The sequence below is a fragment of the Martes martes genome (genome assembly GCF_963455335.1).
Source record: "Martes martes genome assembly, chromosome: 3".
In the NCBI taxonomy this organism is placed as follows: domain Eukaryota; kingdom Metazoa; phylum Chordata; class Mammalia; order Carnivora; family Mustelidae; genus Martes; species Martes martes.
In genome coordinates this window covers 168,497,553-168,523,627 of record NC_137890.1, presented here as the reverse complement: position 1 = coordinate 168,523,627, position 26,075 = coordinate 168,497,553, and the positions used below count along the sequence as shown (strand labels likewise).

The 26,075-nt window shown below is 54.5% G+C and overlaps 1 protein-coding gene across 1 annotated transcript in view; it reads right to left on the bottom strand.

The window, feature by feature from the left end:
• The window catches only part of TNS1 (tensin 1), a 133,766-nt gene that overhangs the window by 48,902 nt on the left and 58,789 nt on the right, over positions 1 to 26,075 (bottom strand). The window lies entirely within an intron of this gene.

Below are 26,075 nucleotides of genomic sequence, written 5' to 3'. Positions count from 1 at the left end.
TCCTGGCTCCCCCGGCAGCTGCCCAAGCCCCAGCCCCACCCTCGACATCGAGCTTGATCGCACCAAGAGGCCCTTCTTCCACAGCGGCCGTAATCCAGATGTGCGAGTCATACTTTTGGAAAGCTCTGAGGAAAATCCCCAGCTGACTTGGACGTGGACCTACTCCTAGGCTCCCTCCAGCAAGCCACAGAGGTGTGTGTGGTGCTAGAAGCCCAGTACAGGCCAGGAGGCAGGGAAGGAGAGACATGTGCTGCCTGCACACTGCAAAGAGAACGGAAGGACTATGGGAGGCAAAGGTGACCCGGGTTTAGGAGAGTTGTTTTCCAACTTCCAGGTTCATAAGCATCTGCTCCAGAGATTACTAAAAATGGAGATTCTAGGGTCCCACCCCCAAAGGCTTTCACTCATAGGCCTGGGGCGAGGCCAAAAAGCAGTATTTTAACTCTCCCAAGGCTCTGGGGCTCACACAGGTGGACGATATCTTGAGAAACGCTGACCCCAGAAGTCAGCCCTTTGGACTCTAAGAAGAAGGATCCCCACTTCTCTTACTAATGTCTAGCAGAGAAAGTCTGCTTATTTAGAGATCAGGAGAGATGGCCCGAGCATGGAGAATAAAAGGCTTGAACCTGGTCGGCTCTAAGAAAGAAGTTTCCTCTGGCGATGAACCAGAAAGCAGCGACCCCACCTCTTCCAACCGGCAGGCTGGTTTTGAGTAGTGAGTGACTTACTAAGGTTTTCAGGCTGGGGCCCTTCAGGATAAAAAGTCCTTTGGGTCCATGTCCAGCTGAATAGCAATGCATTAAAATATACTACACAGAGCACAGTGACCAACCGATGTGGAGGAAAATCAAAGCATGTCAGTGGGAAGAGGCACCATGCCCACCCTGGACACTGGTAGTTTGGAGGCAGACCGGGGCCCGGCACACCCAAAGGGAATCTCAGATCCTTCAACAGGGAGTGGGGCATCAAAGGCCGTGAGTGAGCATCTAGGAAGTAGGTGACCTTTGACAAGGGCTGAGGCTTGGCCAAGAAGAAGCAGGTCTGGACATGTGAACCGGAAATTTCATCACAGAATCTCCCTCGGCCATGGAGGGAGCCAGGCAGGGCTACTGAGGGGCAGCATGTGGGAACCAGAGGATGGGGCTGGGTACCAGGGAGGCCCCAGGGATGTGGTTCTGGAGAAAAGACAGAGGAGAAGCGCCCCTTCAACTCCACCGTTGTGCCAGATAACAACCGTTACTCAGAAGGATGGTCCCCATCTTAATGTCAAGTCGCTTGCCTCTGCCACTTAACCACACAGAGCCTGGCTTCCAAGCCTGGGGGGTGAAGATTCAGATGCTTACCTGCAGGTTTGCTGAGTGATAGGACTCAGGAGCTAAATACCTGAAGCTAGGCATGGCACATCCCGGCACGCTATGTTCTCTTTCCCTCCTGTTTCGCACGTTTTAACAGCTCCCATCACCCACCCAGTAAAGCCCAAACCCCCCCCTCCACTGCTGGACAAGCCATACCTCCTATCATCTGGCCCTCATTTGCCTTTTGAAGCCTCACCTTCACTGTCCCCAATACCCCCAACACCCTTCCCTCCTCTTACTATTCCTATGCTTTTCCTACTCTGGGCTTCCCACCTGCTGTTCCCTCTCCTAAAAGATCCTTCTTCACGTTTTCCCCCCACCCCACAACTCTCAGGCTCCCTGGAAAACCCCTTTCTCCTCCTTCAGGTTCAGCCTGAACTTCTTTGGGAAGCATCCTTCAACCTAACCCTTTCCACAGCCCTCCAGACTGAGCTTAACCTCTTCTGAGTTTCTGTCGCCCTAGGCAGACAACTCCTGGAACACAAATCACCCGGAGGCTGGTCATGACTGCCATCCGTATTTGTCCTCCCACTAAATGGGAGGTTCCTTAAGAAAGAGCCTTTGTCCCACCCCCACCCCCACCCTGCCAGTGCCTGGTTCCCAGACGGTGCCCTTCACAATATGGTCTATGCGAACAGTGTCTCTTGGAGCTCAATGCCTAACCCGCACGGCTTACAGCACCGCTCTGCAGAACGCAGGGCCTGGCACACGTCGCATGTTTCATAAATGCTTCTTGCATCACATTAAATAGTCCAAGAAGTTATATATAATCCTGTCGGCCCCTGAGGCACTCTTCTTCCACTCTTCTTCCAGAGACTTGAAAAATCAGAGGTTCAAGGTGGACCCAAGCTTCTCCCAAAGGAAAGAGAAAAGACAAGCACTGCAGCCAAAACATGAGAGAGAGGCATCTACACAGCTGGTGGCCCAGGTGGGGCACAGCAGAGGTCCTGAGCCAGAGCCCACCCCAGGGAGTCCCTCAGACGACTCCAAGCCATACTCCAGGCCGGCGGACATTAACTTTCATAGCTAAGGATGCTTTGGGATATCTGATGGAAGTCCCGACTAATTGTCCTCGAAATGCATAAACACAAATTACGCACATAATTGCAGCAGTCCTCAAAGACCACCTATGGATCTTCAGTGTAAACGTATGAATCTAACAGGTGCTGCCTCTCGGGCTCCCTCTCTGTTGCCTGGGATTCCACACAGAATGCCAAGCTGCCTCCAAGAGAAATAGGAGAACAAACAAAAAAGGGCGATCTTCCGGCTGGAGGAGCACAGGTGGGGCCCAGCCCAGAGGAGCCCACTGAGTCGCAGCCCACCCGAGGGAGGGGAGTGTGCGGCGAGGATGAGGATGGACAGCTCAGACATGACTTGGGGTCCTCTTGACACGCCATGGCAACAGTGGCGGGGATCTCCTGTGACCCCGTCTGTGACAGTCTTGGCCCCAACCCATGCCAACCTCCCATCCCACAGGCAGCCGGGGACTAAGGCAGCCTTTTGTTCCTCCCAGCTGCAGAGAGATCTGGAACATCTCCAAATGGGAATGGGCTTCATTGGGGATTCTGCAGGTCAGCAGAATTCGAGGTGAAGGGAAGTCCCCAAGTCTCTGAAGGGAAAGCACACAGAGGGGACACAGCCTCTGGAATGCAGAAAGCAGGCAACAGGTACAGCCCAGGAGACCTAATAAGGTTCACACTGGGAGGTGCCCACTCGTGGGCATGGGCCCTCAGGCCCTGTGGGCAGAGACAGATGAGGCCAGGCATAGCCAACAGACACCTGTCTATCTTCCTGCTTGAGAGCACTCAGAGGGAACCCCCTGCCTTCTCAGAGACAGGGCAAAAGAGAAAAGCCTTCTCAAGGCTGATGTCAACCTATTCACAGGTGGCTCTGTGCCCGTACAAGTGACCACACTAGAGTCCCCCACAAACCTGCCTCTGTGGACTTGGGGGTGGGGTGGGGGCACATCCAATATTCTGCTGTGGCAGGAAAGAGAGAAGGTCCAATGGCCAAATGGAGCTCTGGTCTAAATGTCAGCGGGAGGGCCCCTGGACAGAGAAGGCCAGCATGCAAACAGAAATGGGAACGAGAGCCCCTCCCATGGGCTGCTCCCGTCTCCTGCGGCTCCAGAAGTCAGCCGAGCCAAGACAGCTTTCTAGATCCATGGAGACTTTAGCTGAAGGGTCTCAGGGGATCAGTTAATCCACTGCCCACCCCTCATTTTACAGGAGGACAGTGACACTCAGTAGGCCCAGGGGATCCCCGTACCAAGGTCACCCAGCACGGACAAGCTCAGTGCTGTTTCTCCTAATGGCCTTCAAGGTGAAGATGGCTGGCATCTGGGGAGGGCGGGGCGGGAGGGAAGGCCTCCAACCATGGCCATAGACCAAGAACGTCCCAATATAATCCATGGGGCTTCATCGAGGGCTGATGACAGATGTGTCCCCAGGCCTTCCTCAGGAAGGACCCACAGCGCTTTCACAGATACCATCTGATTTGAATTCCTCCAGAGAGAGGGAGCAGGGACAGAAAACTCGATTCTGACCTTTATTTCAGACCCGAGGGACCAGGGCCTGGAGTGACCTGCCCAGGTCACAGGACGACCCACGCCTGTGGGGCAAATGTGAACTTGCAAGACCAGCCTCCTGACTCCAGCCTGGCCTTCAGCTCCCACGCCAGACACTATAAGCAGGGCCTGGCACTCCCACTCCATGCCCGAAGCCTATCCGGGCACCAGATATCACAGGCACCTGGGACAGTAAAAATAGCACCCGAGTCCACAACAACCAAAGTCCTTCTCTGCCAGGCCAGGGTGCCTGCCCGGACACTCCGGGATCCCTGGCCAGGAGGATGGTCGAGCCACTCCAAGCCCTGCCAAAGTCAGGGCAAAGCCAGGAATGGGAGCCGGCGGGTGGCCGGCAGAGGAATGGTCAGCACTGGGAGGACCACAAAGCTCAGACCACAGAACGGGAGGGGGGGTGTCCTGAATACACATCCCACTAGGGGTGTCTCGGGGGCTCACCAGGCTGCCACCACATTTCCTCCACCAACCACCCCATCTTCATCCTCCATGAGCCATTACTCCCAAAGACTGAGGCCAGCTCAGACACACCGCCTCCCACAGACTCAGCCACCCCCCCAGACCTGAGGTAGCGGCTCTTCCCTGTCCCAGGGCAGCGGGGCCAGGAGGGAGGTGGCCAGGTCCACCCCAACCCACCTCCAAAGGCACTGGCATGGGCTACGACCCCATGCAACCCCCACACACTTCCCGGGTCCAGGTCCACCGCAGATCCCAGTGCACGAGCCCAGCAGCTTCACAGCCCCAGGTCCAGTGAGAGCCACTCAAGGACCCACACAAATGCCTAGCAGACACTCACCCTCTGGACGGAGAGGCAGAAAGGGGAGGAGGAACTGCTGCTCTGATTTGATCTCTGCTCCTTGTGCCTCAAGTTTCAAATAATTCCTCCATGGCTGCAGCCCCAAGGCTGGCTGTGTCCTGCTCAGGCTCCCGCAGACTGTCAGGGGTGGGAGGAGCCCGTGCCGCCTGCCTGCCCGGTCTGCACGCACCACCCCTCCCTCTGCTCACTCCCTTGCTCACTCTCCCCCTCTCGGCCAGCTCAGCCGGCCTCGCTCTGGCTTATAGGAAGCCAGTGGGATAAAACTCTGTCTGTAATTTCAGCCAGCTGGGTCCCCAGGGTTTCACTTATCATCCTGTAGCTATGCAGCTCTTGAATGACATCACAGTGGCTTCCCAAGCCCTCCACACGGAGTGAGGAGCCCCGGCCAGCCCAGCAACCGCCCCAGCACAGCCCGGCCCAGCCCGCCCCCGTCCCAAACCCATCACAGCCCCCGGTGCCCAGCGTGGTGGGAAGAAAGAAGAAAGGGCCCCAGGAGCGGAGCAATCGGGATGGGATGCTCGCAGGAGAGAGGGAAGGGCCGGGGTTCCTACGAGGGTACTGAGATTTATTTCCCCAAATTTTTCCACATTTTTTTTCCATTCTCAGCAAATGAAAGGCAGAACAGATGACAACAATTTTCCAGCTGCTGAACAATAAGGTGGAAATCTTTTTTCCCCTCCCTCTCCCCCTCCTTCCCCCACACCCCCACCACAGGGCAGAGTCTCAGAGCCACAACACTTCCTTGGCTCAAAAAAGGGCAAGAAAAAAAGAAAAAAAGAAAACCCACAAGCCCCTGTACTTCCCAGAGGTGACAAGAGGTCTGAGGAAAGAAACCAAGCTGTCACCCAGGCAGGTCTGGGGGGGAAGCAGGAGCCTCAAAGTTACATTTTCAGGGCAAAGCTTTGGATTCTGGCCCAGCAACCTTGACAATTCTTGAGGCCTGACTCTGGGAAGGCCAAATGGGACTCTGGCCCAGGACATCAATCCACCAGGCCCCCTAAGACACCTCCAACTGACTAGCCATCGGTACTCAATTTGTTCCAATCTATAAAGACCAGGAATGGCAGAGAGGATAACTTCTCAGAGTGTCAGTGACCTCCACCTTCACCCCCAAGCACCCAGACCTGAAGCAGGTGCGTCTGCCAAAGCCATGAGAGGTGCCTCAAGTCCCCACCACGATCTTGGTATGCCCTAAGAAGTGCCAGAAGTCTCTGGGAGCAGGACACCAGACCGTAACTCTTATGTGCGCGATGTTAGTGCCTCATTTTCACATCGCATGAATGTCCCACGCCAACTCCCAGAGTGGCTAAGACATGGCCTGGCGTCTGCAGCCAGCCCAGGGGGCACTTCAGGGCCTGCTGTCGCCTCAAGGATCTCAGTTAGTTTGCAACCCCAAAGTGCTTCTGCAGCACCTCGACCCCAGTGCCCAGACCCTCCACAGCCTGGGCACTGCAGGCTCAGCAGGGAGAGGCATGCCAGGTCCAGACCCTCTGCTCCTCCCTCTCCTGAGCCAACACCTCGACCCCGGCCCCCTCCCCAGCACTCACTCTCTCACTGCTCTTTTCTGAGAGTAAAGAAGGAAAATAAGAGGAAGAACAAGTATGGCACTGAATGTCCTGTCTTAACCACATCTCTAGGGACGAGATGGGTGAGCCCCCCCCCCCCCCAGTATCACAGACTTCACAGGAGCCATTAAGAATGGGGAGGGGAGGGGCGCCTGGGTGGCTCAGTGGGTTAAAGCCTCTGCCTTCGGCTCAGGTCATGATCCCGGGGTCCTGGGATCGAGTCCCGCATCGGGCTCTCTGCTCAGCGGGGAGCCTGCTTCCCCCTCTCTCTCTGCCTGCCTCTTTGCCTACTTGTGATCTCTGTCAAATAAATAAATAAAATCTTAAAAAAAAAAGAAAAAAGAATAGGGAGGAGAGAAGTGGATTTCCAGAACTGGGGACAGGAGGACTTCCAATCTTTCCAGCTCCGGGATGTTAGGAGACCACAATCTAGACAAACTCCTACGGTTTTCCTCCTACCTCTTCAGAGCCTCCCGGAACTAACCCACAAACCCCAAGATCCTGAGGGGGTTCAGGTCACACAGTCCACCCAGTTCCCACCGAACCTCTTGTTTATCTGTACCTGTGAATCCCAACAACACTGTTTTTATAAAATTTTGTCATTTAAAAGAAAATTAAAAATACAATAAAATTTCGTGATTTTTAAAATAAACTTCAGTTCAAGTCATTCTAAGCATCCGTATATCCGTATACACAACCAGGGTAAAGTCTATACTTTTTTTCCTACTATGCATTAAAATAAATGTACCTAAAATCCTTTTACATGTAACTGTTAACGTGGCCAACATACTTTGGAAACACCACCACACGGAAGTCCTTGGAAGCAACGACCCCATCCTATGGCACTCTGCTCCCATCCTGGGATTGGCTGCCCCAGAAGCCAACTGGGAGACTCTTACAAAAACCCTGACCCCCTGGCCCCACCCAAGACCTTCGGAAGCAAAACTGTGAGAGGTGGAGCCTGGGAAATCTGAATCGTAAAATACTCCCCAGCTGAGAACGCAAGGCACCCAGGTTTGGGGGAAACTGATGCTAGATGTGCTTAACTATTTTTAGTTATGGGGAATCTTACTATTGCCCCCAAACACCCATTTCATCTTTCGATGCCATAACAAGTAGATTTCAGCACCCTATTTTTTTTTCCACTAACTGGCTGTATGGTGCCCCACAGGATGGCTCAGACAAGCCAAATTTCTGCCACACGAGAGCTCTTTAGATACTAAACGTGGTTTGCACGTCCTCCCAAGTCTCTCCTGGACCCAGCCTGGAGTCCTTGAGCCCACCACACCACACCCTCCCTTTGCTTCTCTTCCTTACCTGAGCACTTGCTTCCAGCAGATTTTATCCCTCTGAAGCAAGAGACCCACAAACAACAAATTTGGCTCTCGGACGGGTAAGGAGCCCCATAAGCCTATCACCTCCCACTTTCTGGACACCATACCTTTAATAATGAGGCCTAATGTTTATGCCCAGCCCTTCTTGCTCACATCACTTAAGCACCTGCCAGGGACACAGCGGCTAAGAACACAGGCTTAGGCTGTCAAGCAGACACCGCTTTGAATCCAGACACTACCACTTACTAGCTTAGTGCAATCCTGGGCCAATTCCTTAATTTTTCTGAGCTTTAGTTTCTTTATCTGCAAAATGGGTACATTAATATTTTTATCTCAGATGGTACTGCAAAGACTGATAAAGCAGATAAAGCATGGAAAGATGCTCTAAATGAGGTGGCTACATATATACAACTATGACTACGACCTCTGCTTCCCCCTCCTTGTTCCCTAGCCCAGCTCCACCCTGAGCTGCACATTGGTGACCCTGTCACCCCGGGATACAGATGTGCACACCCGATGCTTCAACTTCTGGGCGTATCATTCGCCTCGCCCTTTCCCTTTTCAAAAATCACAGCATCAGATGAAACAGCCCGGACTCTAAGAACATGATGCTCCTCAGCTAATAAATACCAAGACTTTCCATCTTGGTCACTGCCAACAGCAGGCCAGAAAATGCCACTGCCTCTCCCACCTCCAGGGATGGCTTCCACCTAGGACCATGGCGGGGGTGGGGGCGCGGGGGTCCTATACATAAGTAGGAAAGTACTGGGCACGGGGTGTGGTAGATCTGGTTTGAAAAAGGATATATGCAATTTAACCACTTTCTATTTGAGAAGAAGAAAAAAATTTTTTCTCAAATACCTAGGGCAAACATCTTTCTGCCTGGGAGATGCGTGAGGCTAAGCTTGAGAGGTGAAAATACTGTTCACTCTTCCCAGATGGCTGGGTGGGCCCTGTCCCCTGGGACGGCCCTGGGCAGGGTGGTTTCATGAAATGTAAGATCTAGAGCAGGGATATGACCCGGTAACCTTCTGGAGCCCCTCAGAGTAGTAGTAGTCCTGGAGACCCAGATTTGCAACACAAGGCCCAGCTGTAGACCGCCGGCCCAGGCTGATCCCTATAGTTTCAGCATGGTCAACCCAGAGGACATCCGGAGTTCATCAGGCCCCCACCACACACACCCCGATGTGGCCAAGACTCAGGGTGGGGAAGTTTCCAACCCCTGCATATTGGGTCAGGACTGGAACAGAGACTAACCACCCAGGAGCAAAATGGCGGAGTGTTTTGGTTTTCAAGCAGCGGATCCTGGAACAGAAACAGGAAGCAGGATAAGAGAAAAGGCTGTCTCACCCTACACACGGGAGAGCTAAGAACCCAGAGGCAAAGGGCTGAGGGAACAGGGAGGCCAGCGGTCCCCCCGCCCAAGGTGATATGTCCCCCCAGAGAATGTGGAACGATGTCTGGAAATATTTGGGGCTGTCGCATCTAGAAGAAATGCTATTGGCATCTGGTGGGTGGAGATGTTGCTAAACATTATACAACACAGAGGACGGGGCCTGGCAAGAAGCAACGACCCAGCCTGAGTTCAAGTGTGCCACCGCTGAGGGGCCGCGAGCCAGCCCCAGGGCGGAGGGAGTCTGGGGTGGGAGAGACAGAGCTCGGCACTGTGACTCAGGAGTCCTGGTTTCCGGTCTCCGCTGCGCCACTAACAAACCACTTGACCTTGGGTAAGTCATTTCCTTTTCCTGGTCCTTGGTCTCCAAAGTGGTAGGATGGCAAGAGAAGAACAAGACGAGCTCTGAACTCTAAAACAACTGGTTCTACGCAGAATCGCCGGAGGAGAAAAGCAGGGAGGGGTGTGCCGGGTGTTAAGGTGTTGAGTGAATGTCAGGTGGGCGAAGGGGGAGCACCTGGGGAGGCTGCTCCCCGGCAGGGTGGGATGCTGTGTGTGGGACCTCCTTGGGACCTCCTCCCACCTTCCAGCCCACGGGAGAGGGGACGCGGGGCTCACTGGGAGCTGGGGAAGATGAAGAAAGGGCAGGTTCTGGGCACCCCTCCCACGGCCTGGGCCTTCCAGGGTCTCCAAATGTCCCCCCACCCAGGGCCAGGCTCGGGAGAGCGTTCCCCGAGAAGGGAGCAAGGGCCAGTGTGCCAGAGGATCACTCAGGAAGGGAACTGTCAACTCCCAGGCAAATGTCCAGGTGGGACAAAGGTTGGGGGCATACCCACACGCCTCCTCCTGTCTCTCCCCACTCACCGTCTCCCAAGGCTCAGCCGCCAACTGGAGAAGGATGGAGGGGAATGGAGAGAAGGCTGTGGAGCTTGACCCAGGAAGGACCCAGGAAGAATGGCAGCGTGTCCCAGAAGAGGGACAGCAGGTTATATACTGTGGGTCTGCCCTTCGACGGACGCGTTCACATTTGCTTCCACAAGTGCCTTTCAAGGGCAATACCATCATGCCCATCTTCCTGATAAAGGGACTAAGTCTTGGACGTTGCAGTTTGCTTCAGATCACATGGCCAGTCTGACTCTGACGTTCAGGCTCTTTCTGCTTCCCAGAGAGGAAGAAGGAAGGAGCAGGAGGGGCAAAGGGTGGGAGCCGGAGCTGGTGGAATCCACCAGGAAGAAGGGAGTGAAGAGCGGCAACCAACCACAAGGCTGGTTCAGAACCTGCCCGAAACAGGTGGTCCCCTGGGGCCACTGTTCCCATCTAGGTGGTCCCCTAGGGCTTTTATGCACATATCCTAATGATGCTCCCAGGGCTCCAAGCATTTCTAGCAACTTGTAGGGAGCTGCTATAGGGCTGGTTCAAAACTCGTGCAAAGGAACCCATCTCTGCACTTAGGGGTCGATCCCCATTCTTGACCCCAAACAGGCCCATTAGGTACCACACATAACTACCGGTTATTGGACTGGCCATGCAGTTTTATAATTGGAGCCCCCATCAAACACCACACACTGTGGGGTGTGCAGTGGGGTAGAGGTCTGTGTGGGTCTATGAATGAGTGGTGGGTGTCTGTCGAGTGGGGGATCGTTGGGGTTCTCTGCACAGGTGGTGAGTATAGGCAGAGGGGTCCATGTGGTTCTACACCTGAATGGGTGTGGGTATGGGTGGCAAATCTGATTGAGTCTCTGCTTCCTTTCCCAAATGGGTCCATCCATGTGCATCAGTATAAGGAGGCTCACATGGGCATCTCCATGGGGGTCTGCTAGGCAATGCACATGAGCTCACGTGCCTGACCCAGCATGGGCCAGAAGCTGGCCATCCCCGCTGCAGAGGGACCAGCTGGAAGTGACCCTCCTGACCCACAGAAGCTACAGAACCAGGGGGTACAGGCCTGGACAGGACCCAGAAGCCAGGGCACTGCCCCCAGGCTTCTTTCTCTCCTTGTGTCACATGAAGAGCGCCTGTCTGGTTCTGGAAGGTTTGCAAGCAATGTTCAGACAGAGGGAGCGGGGGCAGGGAGGCAGGAAGGGAGAAGAAAAGATCTGAGAGGCTTTGAGCTTTCATATCAAAATCTGATCTCACTGCCCCTAGAGAAGGAGGAGGACAAACATCAAAGAACACTTTGCTGCTCGACAATTTTTAAAGCTATCAGAGCAGCCCAAGGCAAAGTCTCTGACAAGCATCAGGGCATTGACAAACCATAAGGATGTGAAGGCTTGGTTGGTCCAGGATAAGCAAGGAAGTCGGAGCTCCTGGCGCCCACCCGCTACAGCTCCTGAGCTGCTTCCCAGAAGAGGGAGTCCCACTGTGGCCTGTATAAAGCCCCCCAAGGTCAGACAGGCCCTGGCCCTGGAGGGTAGGGGAAAGACCCCAGCAGGTCTGCCACTGGAGGCAGGAGGACCCACATCCCTGCCAGAGAGTCCTGCGCTTGCAAATAAGGCTTGAGCACAGAAAGGGAGGGGCAGGAGAAAAGGGCGCTTGGGGCAAGACTCCAGAGTCCCCTTTGCACACAGAACCTTGCTGGGGCTTTGTCGGAACGCTCTAGAATTTGCCTTGTTCCCCCGCGTCCATGCACCGTGGTCACTCATCCCATTTAGACAGATGTGTGGGGTGGAAGGAGCCTCAAAAAAAATCCAGTCCTGTCACCAGTTCTTGTTTCTCATGACCCTCCAAGGCAAGCCAGTTCTCCCAGATGTCAGATCTCTCCATCCGGCCCGCTGCAGCTAAATCCCACTCTTTCCCACTCAGTCCTCATATCCCTAACTGGCCACCGCACAATGAACAGACCTAGAAAAAGGCTGTCCAGTAGCAACAGCAGTTGCCTGGGAGTCAGGGGGCAGAGTACTAAGGAGTGCTCTTAGATGGGCCTCAGTGTACTCCTCTGTGCAATGGGAGAGCACAACCAGGTGACCCCTGAACTCCTGGTCAACTCCAGATGCTCAAAGATCCACCTCCAAGAAGATGCTCAGCCAGGCACTGAGCCTGGTTCTCCTCTCCTACTTGCTCCTGCCTGGGGGGCTCCAGGCTCCAGGCTCATCTGAGGCTCTTGCTGCAGCAGCCCCAGGGCCCCCCGGGGGCTAGAACAGAAATAGTGCCTTACAGGAAATCTGGAAGTACACACCAGGCTGCAGAGCTCATGAGGACCATGCCGGGCAGTAAAGAGGTTGATTTATTTTCATCAGTGAAATGCCGAAACCCAATCCCCGGAGCAAGCTGACCCAGCAGACGGCAGCAGCGGGGAGCGCCCCACCAGGGAGCAGAATTAGCTGGATTGCAGCCTGCCAGGTCTCACCGCAGGGGCTGATGAGGGGAGGGACAGCGGGGGGGCGGCCAGCTTAGACCTGTGGCTCCAGGTCCCTCAGGACGGGCTCCTCCCAGCCTGCTGCTGGCCGGCGGGGGTCTCCAGGATACAGGTGCAACACCCGGCAGAGCTGGGCAGGCAGACTTTCCATTTTAACTCTTGTTTTCAGGAGTCTCAAACCCCAGGCTGCTAGGTCCACATGCCCACTTGTGGGGGGCAGGGGGCAGGGGCCAGAGCTCCTCAGACCCCTGCCCCTGCGAAGCCATGGTGAGAAATGAATGGTGGGCATCAGAATCCCAGCTCTACACCTAACTGGCTGTGCAAACACTCATAGGTTACTTAACCTCTCTGTGCCTGTTTCCTTGCCTGTGAAATAGGGACTAGACTACTCAGCTCACAGGAGGGTCCTGAGGAGTAAAGGGAATAAGAGGCACCTCACAGTGTCCCACATACGGAGGGTACATATAGAAGGCAGAGGCAGCTTTTCCTCCTAGTCCCTAACCAAGTCACTGGTGGGGAGTGTCAATCACTAGAACCCTTACAAAGGCCACTTTGACACTCTCAGAATGATACACGCATATATTCTTCACCCCGCAATGCCATTTCTACAAATTCCACTTCCACAGATAGAGTTGCACAAACAAAAATGGTGACGTACAAGGTTATTCTCTGCAGCATTTTTTAAAACGACGAAAGACTAGAAATAAATGTCTACATTACTTAAATACAGTGAAAGAAAATACCAGTTAAATAAAACATAGAACACCTGTGTACTGATGCATCTGAAGGGGGTGAAACGGCTCTTTACAAGCTATTATGGAAGGATACCTATGACACACCATTAGATGAAAAAGTTCAAGATATGAGCCAAATCCTTGCAATAGCTACCAGACCCTGCAGTGACCTGGTCCCCATTACCTCTGACCTCACTGCTTACAGCCTTCACTGCAGTGACACTGCTTCCCAAGCCTATGTTTTGGGAAAGCTGCTGCCTCAGGACCTTTGCACTTGCTGCTCTTCTGCTGGTAATGCTCTTCCTCAGATATTTTCTTGGCTGACTCTCTCACCTCCTTCAAGTCTTTGTTCAGATATCTCCTCCTCAGTGAGGGCTGGGCTAATCAGCTTTTTTAAAAATTTCAACTCACCCTTAACTCCCCCCAATCACACTTATTCCGCTCTATTTTCTCCCAGAGTATTCACCACCTTCTAGCATGTTCTGTCGTTTACTCATAATGTCTTTAAAAAAACTTTTTCATTGCCTCTCTTCTCCCACTAGATAGAATCAGACAAGGGCAAGGATCTTTGCTTGCTCGTTGCTGTATCCTCAGTACCTAGAATAGTGACATTGTAGGCCCTCGGTGACTATTTGTTGACGGAGTGAATGTTACTAAGGCTAGTCCACGTACCAAAGAACACATGCGATTTGGTTTTTTTCTTTTTTCCTTCTTTGTCAGTGGAGCGGATTCAAGGTTACCGTTACTATCATGTTATTCTCACTCTCCTATACTCTGTTTTCTCCAAAAGGAAGAGAAAGAAGAAACAGGGTTGTGCCAGCAGTCACCATAACCCATAGCCTGGACATTGTAGAGGACTGGTGCCCAGGTAGGGGGCAGGACCCATGGAGGGGAAGACCCTGAAAAGACCCTGGGAGCTAGGGCTGGCTCTGCCCCCAGCTATCGGTGTGGCCTCCACAAGTCCCCCAACCCCAGAGCAGAGGGAGGAGCTCCCCCATGGGAATGTGGCCGGTGTTTGGAGGGAAATGGTTCAGACACCTGGTCCATGTGGTAGGAAGAACCCTGGACATGCAGTCGGAGGCCCAGGTTCAAAGACCAGTTCCATAACCGCGATCATCTAAAAATGAACTGACTTGCACTCTGGGAAGCATTTTATAAAGTAGCCCCCAAGGTCAGGTCATGGTATCAGTAACAACAAACATGAACCACTGACTTAGTGTGTGTAGACACAGACACAGGCGCCCATAGGTGACCTCATGTAATTCTCAGCCCCAGAACGACAGGTGCCATCCTTGTCCCTACTTACAGATGAGAACACTGAGGCTCAGAAAGTTCAACAAAAGGCAAGAGGGACTCACCCGCTGCGAGATTCTGTGTTTTTTGTGTGTGATTTTGTCCTGTCTTTTCTCTGACTCTCCTGGTTTGCCCTCCTCTCCTGGACCCCAGTATGCGGCTCCCCAGGCGCTCCCCTCACCCTCACCTCTACCCCCTCCAGCACTCCCACCTGCACCAGCTCCAGCACCCCACCCGCCCACCCCAGGACGACAGAAGTGGTGAGAGTGAGGTCAGTCTGAATCCACTGCTCCTCTTTCCCTCTGCTAGCTAGGCTTGGAGCAAGGTTGTTTTTCCATTTCTCGATTGGAATACAATTCTGCTCTCCATGCCACACCCCCTCCCAGACTCAGTACAAACACAGCCCCTCTGCAGAGCCATCCCCTCTCAGTGCCACCATCCCCAGAAGATGCTTCTCTCCTGAGAAGCCGTGGCCCCGGCCGAGATTCCTCTCCACGCAGCCACGGGGCACAGTGGGTGGTGCCACAACCCCTCCTGCCCTTATCTGCAGGCACGACTTTCTACAGTGTCTCTAGCACCAGGAGCCAGTGCAGGGCCCACGACCTAGGAGGCGATCGGTAAGGATTTGGGGGAAGAAAGGACGCAGCAAAGGAAGGGAGAGAAGGAAGAAGGGAAGGAGGCCAAAAGGGATGATGGGTGAAAAGCAGCCGCCTTTGGGGAGGAAACAAGATCTGATTAGTGGAAGCATCGGTGTCTCTCCTTGCACGTGGTTAGTCGGTATCTTGGGGTCTTGTGGGCTCCAGCTACTTTACACTTGTCTACAGGTCCGGCGGGGGGAGGAGGGGGTGGGAGGGGGGACAGTGCCCTCCTCCTGCCCTGCCTAGAGCTCGATATTTGAGCCCAGCAGGAGGGCCGACGTGCGGTCCAGGCCACTGGCCAGGAGCTCTGGTCTGCTCTGAGTGTGGCTCCGGCCTTCCACCCTCCACCTGATGGCAGAGATTACAGAGGACCAAAGGCACATTCACTCCGGAGGGTATTGGTTTACTGAATGTTCCATGGGCAGACACTACTCTCCCGGCCTGCCAGCTGCCTTGCAGAGAGAGCCAGAGCAGGGTCTGAGGGCATCGGGACAAGCCCCGCCTCGCCCCGCTAAGCAGGTGGCTGGCAGATGCTGGGTCAGTGGTGTCATCTTCTCTGCCCACAAGGTCAGGCTGACCTTGCATATGGACTCCCCCCACTTGGGGTATGAGAAGGCACCAGATCCTCCTTAGGAAGCCATTTTCTCCCTGCCTCTGTCACTATGTCTGTGCAGGCCATCCCACACAGAGACCCATTTGCCTTGCTTCTTGGCATCTCTGCCCAAGGATGCCAAGAGGACAAGGACCCAACCTCCCCACCGCAGCTGATCCACGCTCTCAAAGCCAGAAAGTTCTACCAGGTGGCTAACTCAAACCCTTCCTGCTGCAGACTAAACCCTGGGTCCAAAGGACAAGACAGAACAGGGACAGATTTCTGCAGCAGCTGTGAATTTCTCCCTCTCTGCCCATCCCTGTCCCCCCAGCCCCTGAAGTCACACACCAGAAGGCCTGCCCTCTACAGCAACCAGGTTAGGATTTCCCAACAAGAATCATTCTGGCACCGAATACCAGCTTCTCGGTCAGACGATCAGCCCTTAAAGCCCTTTGCTCAGAGGTAGGGGCAGAGGCATCACTCCGGGCCTCCGGGAACCCCCTCGTGAGTTATTTGGGACCACCTGTGACCTTGTACGCCTCTCTTCCTGCTTCCACTCACGTCTTACCCGAAAGGTCAGAAGGCAGGAAGGCCAAACCCTATGAAAGTATGTCAGGGGCAAATATGCACCACAGGCCACAAGTGTCCTTCCAGAGTGGACACAGGGGCTGTGTTCCCCCGCTGCCCAGCTGCCTCACTCCCAACACAAAGGGGCCACTTTCTGGAGGAGACACTACCCTCCCTCCTCCTGCCTGGCCTCAGGGAGATGAAGGCACACGGGGCCGTGTCGGGGGCTGAGCCCCTGCCATCCAGGGATCCGAGATGTGGCCTCCCTCTCCGTGTCACGGGGCAGCTTCTCTAGGCCAGCTGAAGCACCGGCTCTAGGGCTGGAAGGAGATCAAGACCCAGCAGCCGAAAGCATTTCGGGCTAGATGAATTATCTTTTCGATCTAGATCATTAAACGATAGGAAGCTGAATCAATCCCTGACTCTGGGCCCAGGGCCCCCATGCTGGAATCCTGCCTCCATCATCTACACGGGACACTATCTTGGATAGAGCCCCTCGACCTCTCTCAACCTCTCTCCTGGCTCAGGCCCGAAGTCTGGAGGGTGAGAGGCAGGTGAGGGGACAGACAAAGGGGCTGCCTTGGCCAACTGCATCCCAGGTTTGGCTGAGGCCAAGAGCACGCAGGCCGGCCAGGGGCCCTCTCAGATGCTGTCCAGGAGGGCCACCTGTTGGGCTGAACCGACTTCTCTGCTACTACCTGTTTCGTCGTCTATAAGGTGGGACCCCGCGTTGCTACCCGATGTTAACGTGTAAGTATCGCGAACTCAGCTGTGACAGAGGCCCCAGGAAGACAAACACCCCACGCCCGGATGGAAGGCAGGCAATCGGCACACAAGCAATGCAGAGAAACATCGCCGGCATCACGAGCGGGAAGAGATGACACCCCACAGAACGGGAGAAAACACCCGCAATCACTCATCTGATGAGGGACCTGTTTTCAGAATAAAGAACTTACAACTCAATAGCAAACAGAAAAAAAAGAAAAAAGATTTTTTTTTAAGTGTGCAAATGTTGTGAATAGACATTTCTCTAAAAATGGATCTCTAGTGCTCCATTACCACGTGAAAAGATGCTCAACATCGCAAATCCTGAGGGAAATGCAAACCCAGACCGCAGTGAGATCCTCACTGCACCTCACACCCACCGGGACAGCTAGGGTCCCGAAGGCAGAAGGCAGGGAGGACACAGAGATACGGGAATCCTCAAGGGATGGGACACGGTGCGGCCGCCTCAGGAAACAGTCAGGCAGGTCCTCAATGAGTAAACATATCACAACCCTATGGCCCAGTAATTCCACCCTGAGATTATCTACCCGAGAGAAACCAAAACCCGGAGTCCACGCGAACATCAGTCCACGAATGTCCACAGCAGTGTTCTTTAAAATACCTAAAAAGTGGACACACAAAAAACGTTCGTTGACTGAGGTACGTATGCCCAAAATGTGGTGTGGCCGTCAACGGAGTATTACTCAGCAATCTCAAAGCCCAGCACTGACCCACGCTCCAGCAGGGAGGCGCCCTGAAAGGAACATGCTCAGTGACAGAAGCCGTGTGCTGGATAATTCCATTTGCAGGAAACCTGCAGGACATTCAAATCTGTCAGGACGGAAGGAAGACGAGGCTGGGGGTGGGGTCAAGAAATGAGCGGGGAGATGGCTGCTGATGGAGAGGGGGAGGGGATGGCGGGGGTGGCGGTGCCCGGGGGAGGGGATGCCGATGGTGGAGGGAGGGGCTGCCAATGGCAGGGGGCGGCTGCTGATGGTGCAGGAGCGAAAAGGTTCCACAGTTATAAGTTATGGTGATGGTTGTACAACCCCAAATATAGTAAAACCCACTGAATCGTGCACTTTAAAACAGGTATAGTGCCAGTATTAAGATATATCAATGAATACAATTTTGTTATGTGATATTGGGAATATATGATATCAGCTGTTATTTTTTTTTTAAGAGAGAGAAGGCCGAAAATTGTTCTGCGGCTCTAAACTACGTCACACACATCCACGTCAAGGAGGAAAAGGATCAGGAGGGGGAGAGGCCAAGAGGAATTTTACAGAGTCTTGTTTTGCAGCTGGAGGCTTTTCCCGTGATCCCAGTGAGTCTTGCAGAGCACAGAGCAGTGGGGAGGCAGAGCCTGGCTCAGGCCCAAAGTCTGGAGGGTGAGAGGCAGGTGAGGGGACAGACAAAAGGGCTGCCTTGGCTAACTGCATCCCAGGCTTGGCTCAGGCCAAGAGCACGCAGGCCGGCTGGGGGCCCTCTCAGATGCTGTCCGAGAGGGCCACCTGTTGGGCTGAACCGACTTCAGCAGGAGGTGGCTGCAGGGAGCAAGGGACATGTGAGCCCAGAAGGGTTGTGACAGTCTGCCTGAACAGCAGTCCCCGCCTGAAGGAAACACAGAGGGAGTGACTTATGGGGAGCTCAAGGAGAGCCCCCAAAACACCCACAACAGTGCTGCAGGAGAGACACGGTCGGCATATTTGACACTTCCAGAATCTTCCATTGGCAAAGAGCTCAGGAGTGGTCATCTGCATCTGTGTCCACACAGAGTGTGCCCAGTGGGCAGGAATCCCCTCCTGATTCCCACCCTCATTCCCTCAAGTCAGGAAAACCTAGTGAGTCCCCCACCCCACACACACACCACCAATGCCCAGCAGGAGCTGAAAAAGGGGGGAAAGAACAGGCTGACTGAAGTGCCAAGTCCACTGGCACTGGGGGCACTGTCAATGGACCAGAGGGTGGCCCCAACAGACACGGGACTTGCCCTGGTATCAGGCAGGTGCAGGGACAGCAGAGGACAGATTTAAGGGCAGTGGTAGACAGAGAAAGGGTCTAGATAACACCACCCTACAAGTTCTGCCTAGCAGTCACGAGACAGTAGGGCCTCCTGGTGAGGAGTAATCAGGAAAATGTGGAGTTGGGGGTGCCGGGCTCCAGGCAGGGACTAAGGCTCACTATCATCTAGTCACTGGCACTGGCATCATTATCATCATTAGGGCTTTAGCTGAATCCCCCTTTGGAATCCATCCTCCTCAGTCCACTGATAAGGGAACTGAGAACCAGAGAAGAGAAGTAACTTTTCCAAGGTCACCCAGCAAGGTGATGTCAGAGGCAAGTCTCCTGACTCCCAAGAGTGGGTTCCCGGAAAAGGGGCAGCTATAGATGGTTCCCAGAGAGCAGAGGGGCCAGAGGGATGTGGAATCTTTCTGAAAAAGAAAGGGCTCGTATACATTCAAATCACCTCTCTCCTTCCCTCCTCCAGCACTTCAATAATAATAGCGATGATGATGACAATGACGATGATGGACACAAATTACCAGGAGCATAGTACATACCGGGCACTCTGGATTTCACCTTCCACATGCATTACCTCTTTGAATCTTAACATCAATCCCATGAGTAAAGTACTGCTATTTGTACCCATTTTATAGATAGAACATTTGGGTCTCAGAGAGGCAAAGTGTCTTGACCGAGGAACACGGTTATCAACAACAGGGCTCGGCACCAGATCTTCTGACTCTGGATCCCACAGACTTCATCCCTGCCATAGATCTTAATCTGTTCCACATTACTTCTGCTTTCTGTCCTCCAGGCACCATCTCTCTGCCCCCTTTGAAGCATGACTTGCTTTGGACAGTGAAATGTCACCAGAAGCAATGTGTGTCACGTCCAGGCAGAAACAGTGTGCACGTCACAGCATCCACTCCCCACAGTGGCAGCAGTGGTGGAAACAGCTATGGATTGAAGCCACCACCAGCCCGCCGGAGTAAATACAAAGATCGCAGACCCTTTGCCGACCCCACTGGACAGGCAGCATGGGCAAGAAATAAATATATGTTTTTGTTTGTTTGTTTTTGTTTTTGGAGTAAGAATTTGGGGCTTTGTTACCAAGCAAACCAAGCCTCTCCTGACGCCTACAACCACCACTGAGCACACTGTACCCCACCGCCGCCCACTGCCGCTCCAAGCTCACAAGATGGGAAGGTCCGAGAGGGAAAATCAGTTGGTCCGTCTTAACGCCTCACAGAAAGAAACAATGATTAAGCTCAAAGAAACAGAAAGAACCACTCCCCTAGTCTCCTCATTTTATAGGAAATAAGGGTGCTCTAAAGAAAAGGAGTTACCAAGGGCACCCAGAACACAAATCTCTAGGCCAATGTCTGTCTGGGCCTGTCTGTCTCTCTCTGCACGTCTCTTGGCTGTTTCTCCTTCTCACTCTCTGACTGTTTGCTGTGTCTCTCACCCTCCCACTTTCTTCTCTCTCAAAAAAAATAAAATAAAAATCAGAGAATTCTTGGACAAGCCCAGCTCAGGAGCAGTCACCGCAGACCAGGGGCTCCCGGCAGCCATCACGAAGACTTTTCCCCGGCTCAGACAACAGACCTTGAGGAGGCACTGGGTGTCTCACAGAACTAGAAGCTCGCCCCTGAGGAAGGGAAAGCCTTTCCTCACAGATCCGCCAAGGGCTGAGAAGCTTGGGCACAAAACCACACCCCCTTGTCACCAGCCCCTGGCTCTTGGGGACCTTCCCACAGAGAAACAAAAGAGGGCCTAATGGGCACCACACTTAAGAAACCCAGAAAGGGATGGTTCCTGGCCACCCTTGCCATCTGTAGCCAGGCCGGAAGGCTTGTCATGGTCTCCATTCTTTCTTTTTGGCCCTGAGCTATCCGCTGCTTTGGACAGCGCGTGCCCAGCACGCACCCCTCTTCCCCAATACCCATTTAAGTTATGAGAGACCTTGAACAACTCAATGTCTGAGGTGGTGAGGGGACAGGAGAAGTGAAGGGGGACAGTGAGGCAACTCAGGCCTGGCCCAGCCTCTGGGCTGCTCGGAGGTGGAAGGCAGCCCACAGCTCTTGGTATGGAACTGGCTTCCGAGAAGGCTCACCCTGGAACACTCTGGAGGAATTTGGAGGCTGCTCTGTGCAGCATAGGCAAAAAACACAGCCCTGCTCCCACCCACAGGGAACTGGGATCTGGGCACGGGGCTTCAGAACTCAGGCCAAACAGCTAATGGGGCTCCTGGAGGCTGTGAAATGTGGTGTCAGCCAGAGCGCTGAGCTGGCAGGCTCAGACCAAACCAGAGAAAGAGAGAGCCTGCAAGGAGGCTGGTGGGGGGCCAGACCACTCCCCCCCCCATCCGCCCTGGACCTTCTCTTCCCCCCGCCCCCCCACTCAGGACCAAGGCTCCAGGCATCCGACTACAGGCAACCCAGAAAACTCCTTCCTCGGTGTCACGGGCTGACGTGTTCCCCCCCACCCAAGTTCATATGTTGAAATCCTCCCCCCCAGTACCTCAGAATGTGTTTGGAAATAGGGCCTCTAAAGAGGTAATTAAGTTAAAACACAGTCACATAAGTAGGCGCTGTCCTTATAAAGAAGGGATCAGGACACAGACGCACACAGAGGGAGGACCGAGTGAAAACGCGGGGAGAAGACCGCCATTTACAAGCGCCAAAGGGACCAATGCTGCTGACCCTTTGCTCCCAGACTTCTGGCCTCCAGAACTGGGGAAAACACAGGTCTGCTGTTGAAGCCCACAGCAGATTTTGTCGTGAGGGCTCAAGCAGCCTCAGACACCAGCCTGCGGGGTTCCCCAGACGGCACTCCTCCCGAAGCAGGAGTCCTGGAGAGGGCAGGTGCTCCCCAGCCACAGGTCCCAAGACCCGGACCCTTCTCTAGTCAGAAGGTTCCTGTTTCTGAGTTTCCATATTTTATCACTTTCCCTTCCTTCTGGCCTGAGTATGGGGAGCTGTACAGGTCCCCGAGCATCCATGGTCCCAGCAGCCTTGGTCCACCACACACAGGCAACGCTCCCTTTTCCCTCTATTTCTGGTTCAGTTTCTGGACTCGTCCAACATGAAACAGCCTGCCCCGTGTGGCGGTGAGCTCTATGCCATCCAAAGGTGTGAGACCTCAGACAAGCATCCACAAGAACCACCCGAATTAGGGGGTTTGGGGCCCTGAATACGCTGAGCTCCAAGAGAGGTGGGGAGAGGCCAGAGTCAGAGCCCTGGATGCAATAGCAACCCCATGCCTTATGTCATGACCTCCTCCCCCAGCATGACCACCCTCTCCACACGTTGGTGTGGCCATTGGAACAATGGGGTCAGTATAACAAGGAAGGAACTGAGGTCATGCATAGTGGGGCTCCATGCAGGAGGGTCTCCTCTCCCTCTGGCAGGTCCCTGGACCCTCACTGTGACTGTAGGGCATCAGACAGGTTCCGTGACCAGCCCAGGCCACCCCAGAGAACAGAAGTCCCATGGACTTTCTTCCCTCACTTTGCTGCTGAGATTGATCAGGGATGTCCTGGGGGAGTGGGAACTTGACCTGGGAATGGGGGGCTGGGGGGAGACGGGTGCAGACATCGAGGAAGGGGTTAAACACACAGTAGCACAGAGAGCGAAGTTGGGTCTCCTGCGGGAGCAGGAGGAACAGGGAGTAGAGGGCTGACGGCGCTCACTGCAAGGAGGGGGCAAGGAGCAGCCCAGGCCAGAGATCATCTCTCTCTGTTCCCCAATGCCTGGCTCAGCGCCCCCGGCCTTCCCCTCCGAATCACCACGCGGCCTCCAGAGGGACTGGCCTGGCCTTTCCCATCCCCTCCCTCACCGGGCCTGAAATAGAGGCGTGCCATTCCCAGAAATGGCCTCACCTCACCTCAGACACCCGCCCTATTTTGAGAGGCCATCCTCTCACCAGGGCATCGAGGTGTGAGCATCCGCACACCCTCCTGGGCCGGGGGGCCGGGGGGAGGGCATGTAAGGACATCAAGGGACACACCTCAGCTCTTCCCCGCACTGAAGCCCAGCTAAGCACCTGCCACAGGGCCAGCCTGGTGGTCTCCAGGCTGCTGCGCCCCAGGTACCACGGTGTTCAACTCCTCGCCCCAGGTACCATGGTGTCCAACCCCTCCCCCACCCTGAGACTTGAGACAGGGCTCCTCTGGTCAGCCCCGTGGTGAAAGGTGGGGATGGAAGGGGCAGATTCATCCAAGCTCAGTGGCACCCAGGGTGTGTCATGGGAGCTAGTTCCCGGAATACAGGCATCTGTGGTTACCAAAATCACGTGGGGGTTAACGCTAGTGTTCCACACCCAGATCTGCTCTTTCCTGGTGAGGCAACTTTACAACTTTACAGGTTACTGAACCCCACTGTGCCTCAGTTTCCCTACCCAGGCATGGTAACAGTGCCCACCTCAAAGGTGAAAGAGTGACTTGCAAGGGCTTGGCACTATGGCTGGCACAGAGCAAAGCCAGAGCAGCCTCCCAAGGCCAACGGGCCTCCCCCTCAGCTTTGTCGGCAAACACCTGAGATGCTGGCCACGGTCACTACCGACGGGTCAGAGACTTCTGAGGAGCCACGACAGCTGCCACCACAGCTCCTACCCCCCAGAAGGTGCTCAAAATGACCTGTTGACTGAATCCCCTGCACACAGCGGAGCAAACCGAGGACCTGAGAGGGTGATACCTTGTCAGAGGATCTGAACCCGGGCGGTTTGACTCCAGAGGCCACATTCCGGACCCCGACACTAAACCGCCTTTCACGAAAATTGCTACATTAAGCCAAGGACACCCCAAGTCTGCAGAAGAGGAAATTAAGACCACAGGAAGGCTAAGTCAGGCCTTTAGCTGTGGGGGGCGGGATCCGGGACCTGGACAAGATCCAGGCCAGCACGCCCGCTCTACCACTCTACTATAGCATCTCAGGCTTCGCCTACCTCTGCCCGTCTGTGACGTCCTCGGGGAGCAGACAGAGCCCACCCCAGAGCCCATTCCCCCAGCCCTAGGGCCACCCCAGGGAGCTCCCTGGCACCTTGAGGCTCCAGCTGGAGTCATCTTCCGGGCACCCCAGAATCTTAGAGGTTAGATGCCCTTACCCCAACTAATACCTGGGGAAACTGAGGCACAGGACTTGCCCACAACTAAGGAGACAAGCCCAGACCTCCTATTTCCCTCTCCAGACCAAGAAAATTTGCCAGAAGAAAGCGCTTCTCTCTCTGAGCCCCAGAACCTAGAACCTTCCAGAAGTGCCTCCAGCCAGGAAGAAAAGCAGGACTGGAATAATGATCACTGCTCCCGCCCCATGGCTGGCTTTCCTGTCCCCGTGGGGGAATGCAGCCCAGCGGCGGACAGGCAGGCTCGGTTCCCGGGGACCACCCCAACCATGGAGCGCCCAGTCCAGGCCAACCATAGTCGGGCCAGGCCAGGCCACGGAAGAGGACAGCAGAGCCTCCATCTGCTTCCCCTGCCTGCCCTTCCCACCCTTCAGGCACGGGGCCAGCTTCTCAGCCTCCAGACAGCAGCCCCTCTGTCCCTGCAGGATGAGCTGACCTTTCACTGGCCAGAAAGTCCCACGGGTTCCATCCCCCTGCCTGAGGGAACAGATGAGGAGAGAGGAGGGAGGCAAGGGGCAGAGAAAAGCCCAGGGCTCACTCAGCTGCTCCTTCCTCCCCCAGCCTGCCTGTCACTGCTGCGGTCTCCTCTGCTCCGCCGTCTGCCCCTTGCCTTCGCTCATGGCAGTGGGCCTTCCCCAGCCTCTCTTTTCCCCTTCACTATCTTACCTTTTGTTTGCCTGGCACTTACTTCATAGTTTACAGAATGTTTTGACATTTACCATTGCATGGAATCCACCGCAGGGAGAGATGATGGGGACACACCGAAAATACCTTGAAATTGCCAAGTACTCTTGTTAAAAATGCAAACATCCCTAGGATGATGACCGATTAGGCTGACAGCCACTGGTGGCTCAGAACTAATTCATTTCATCCTCTGCCCTCTCCCCAGGCACTCAGCACAGCAGAGGGAGGGGCCGGGGTAGCAGGGAGGAGCACTTGGGGAGGTGCCTCTGCAGAGTGGGGTATCTGAGCCCCTGGGGGAGGACAGGGAGGAGGACAGGGAGGGCGGGGACTAAGGTAGACTTGAGGACAAGCCATTCGCTTTGCAGTGCTGCCTGCCTGTAAACAGCATGCTCTCATCTAGGCCTAAATTCTAGCCCAACCACCGCCCACGTCCCACTCACTCGGAAATCCATCACTCATTCTGGTAGCTCGAAGGTCAGAGAAAGAATCTTTTTTCAAGAAAAGGCCTAGAAGACTTGCAGAGTAGAGTCAACAAACCCAAAACCCTGGAGAAGAAGGTGGAAGGAGGCGGGGGGTTGCAGAGGATCGAGAGCAGGGGGTAGCCAGCAGGACTGGCTGTCCCTAACCCGGCTCTGCCCCAGGGCCCAGAGTCCCCGGGATGGTACACCCCCACCCACCCTAGGACCAGCTGCAGCCCGGAGCCTGGGAGCTGGTGTCCTTATATCCTGAGCCGTGGGGTTAAATCAGAAGACCCTTCCTTCGAGGGGGCATCTCAGTTAGTCCCAGCTAAAAACCAGGGGATGGGCTGAGAGTCCCGAGGTTCCTTCCAGCTCCCGCATGCTGCAGTCCCAGGACCAAATGAGAAAAACGAGTCTATGCCAAACCCCAGACAGGCGTCTCCAGGGCTCCTGGGCCCCAGGCATGCTCACTTTTGGAGCCCCGCCCCGCCGCCCACATTCAAATGAACCACACAAACATATACAACCCACAGCTAACAGTCAAAGACTGAACTGAGTCGCTGCTGCCCACTTGACATAATGCTAGGTTTTGTAGCTAAATTAAACATGCATTAATTTCGGCTGCGGCTTACTTTTCAGATTTTGGAGCCTATCGGTTTCCAGCTCTCAAACATTTTTGTTGGCTTTTGATGAAAGCTTGCAGGCCCTACATACTGGGTCTAATTCCTAGTGCTCTGACCCAGGGGGAGTCAGGCCGCAAGCCTGGAGACATCTAAGAGCAGGTTTCAAAGACATCTAACAAAGTGCTGCATTTGC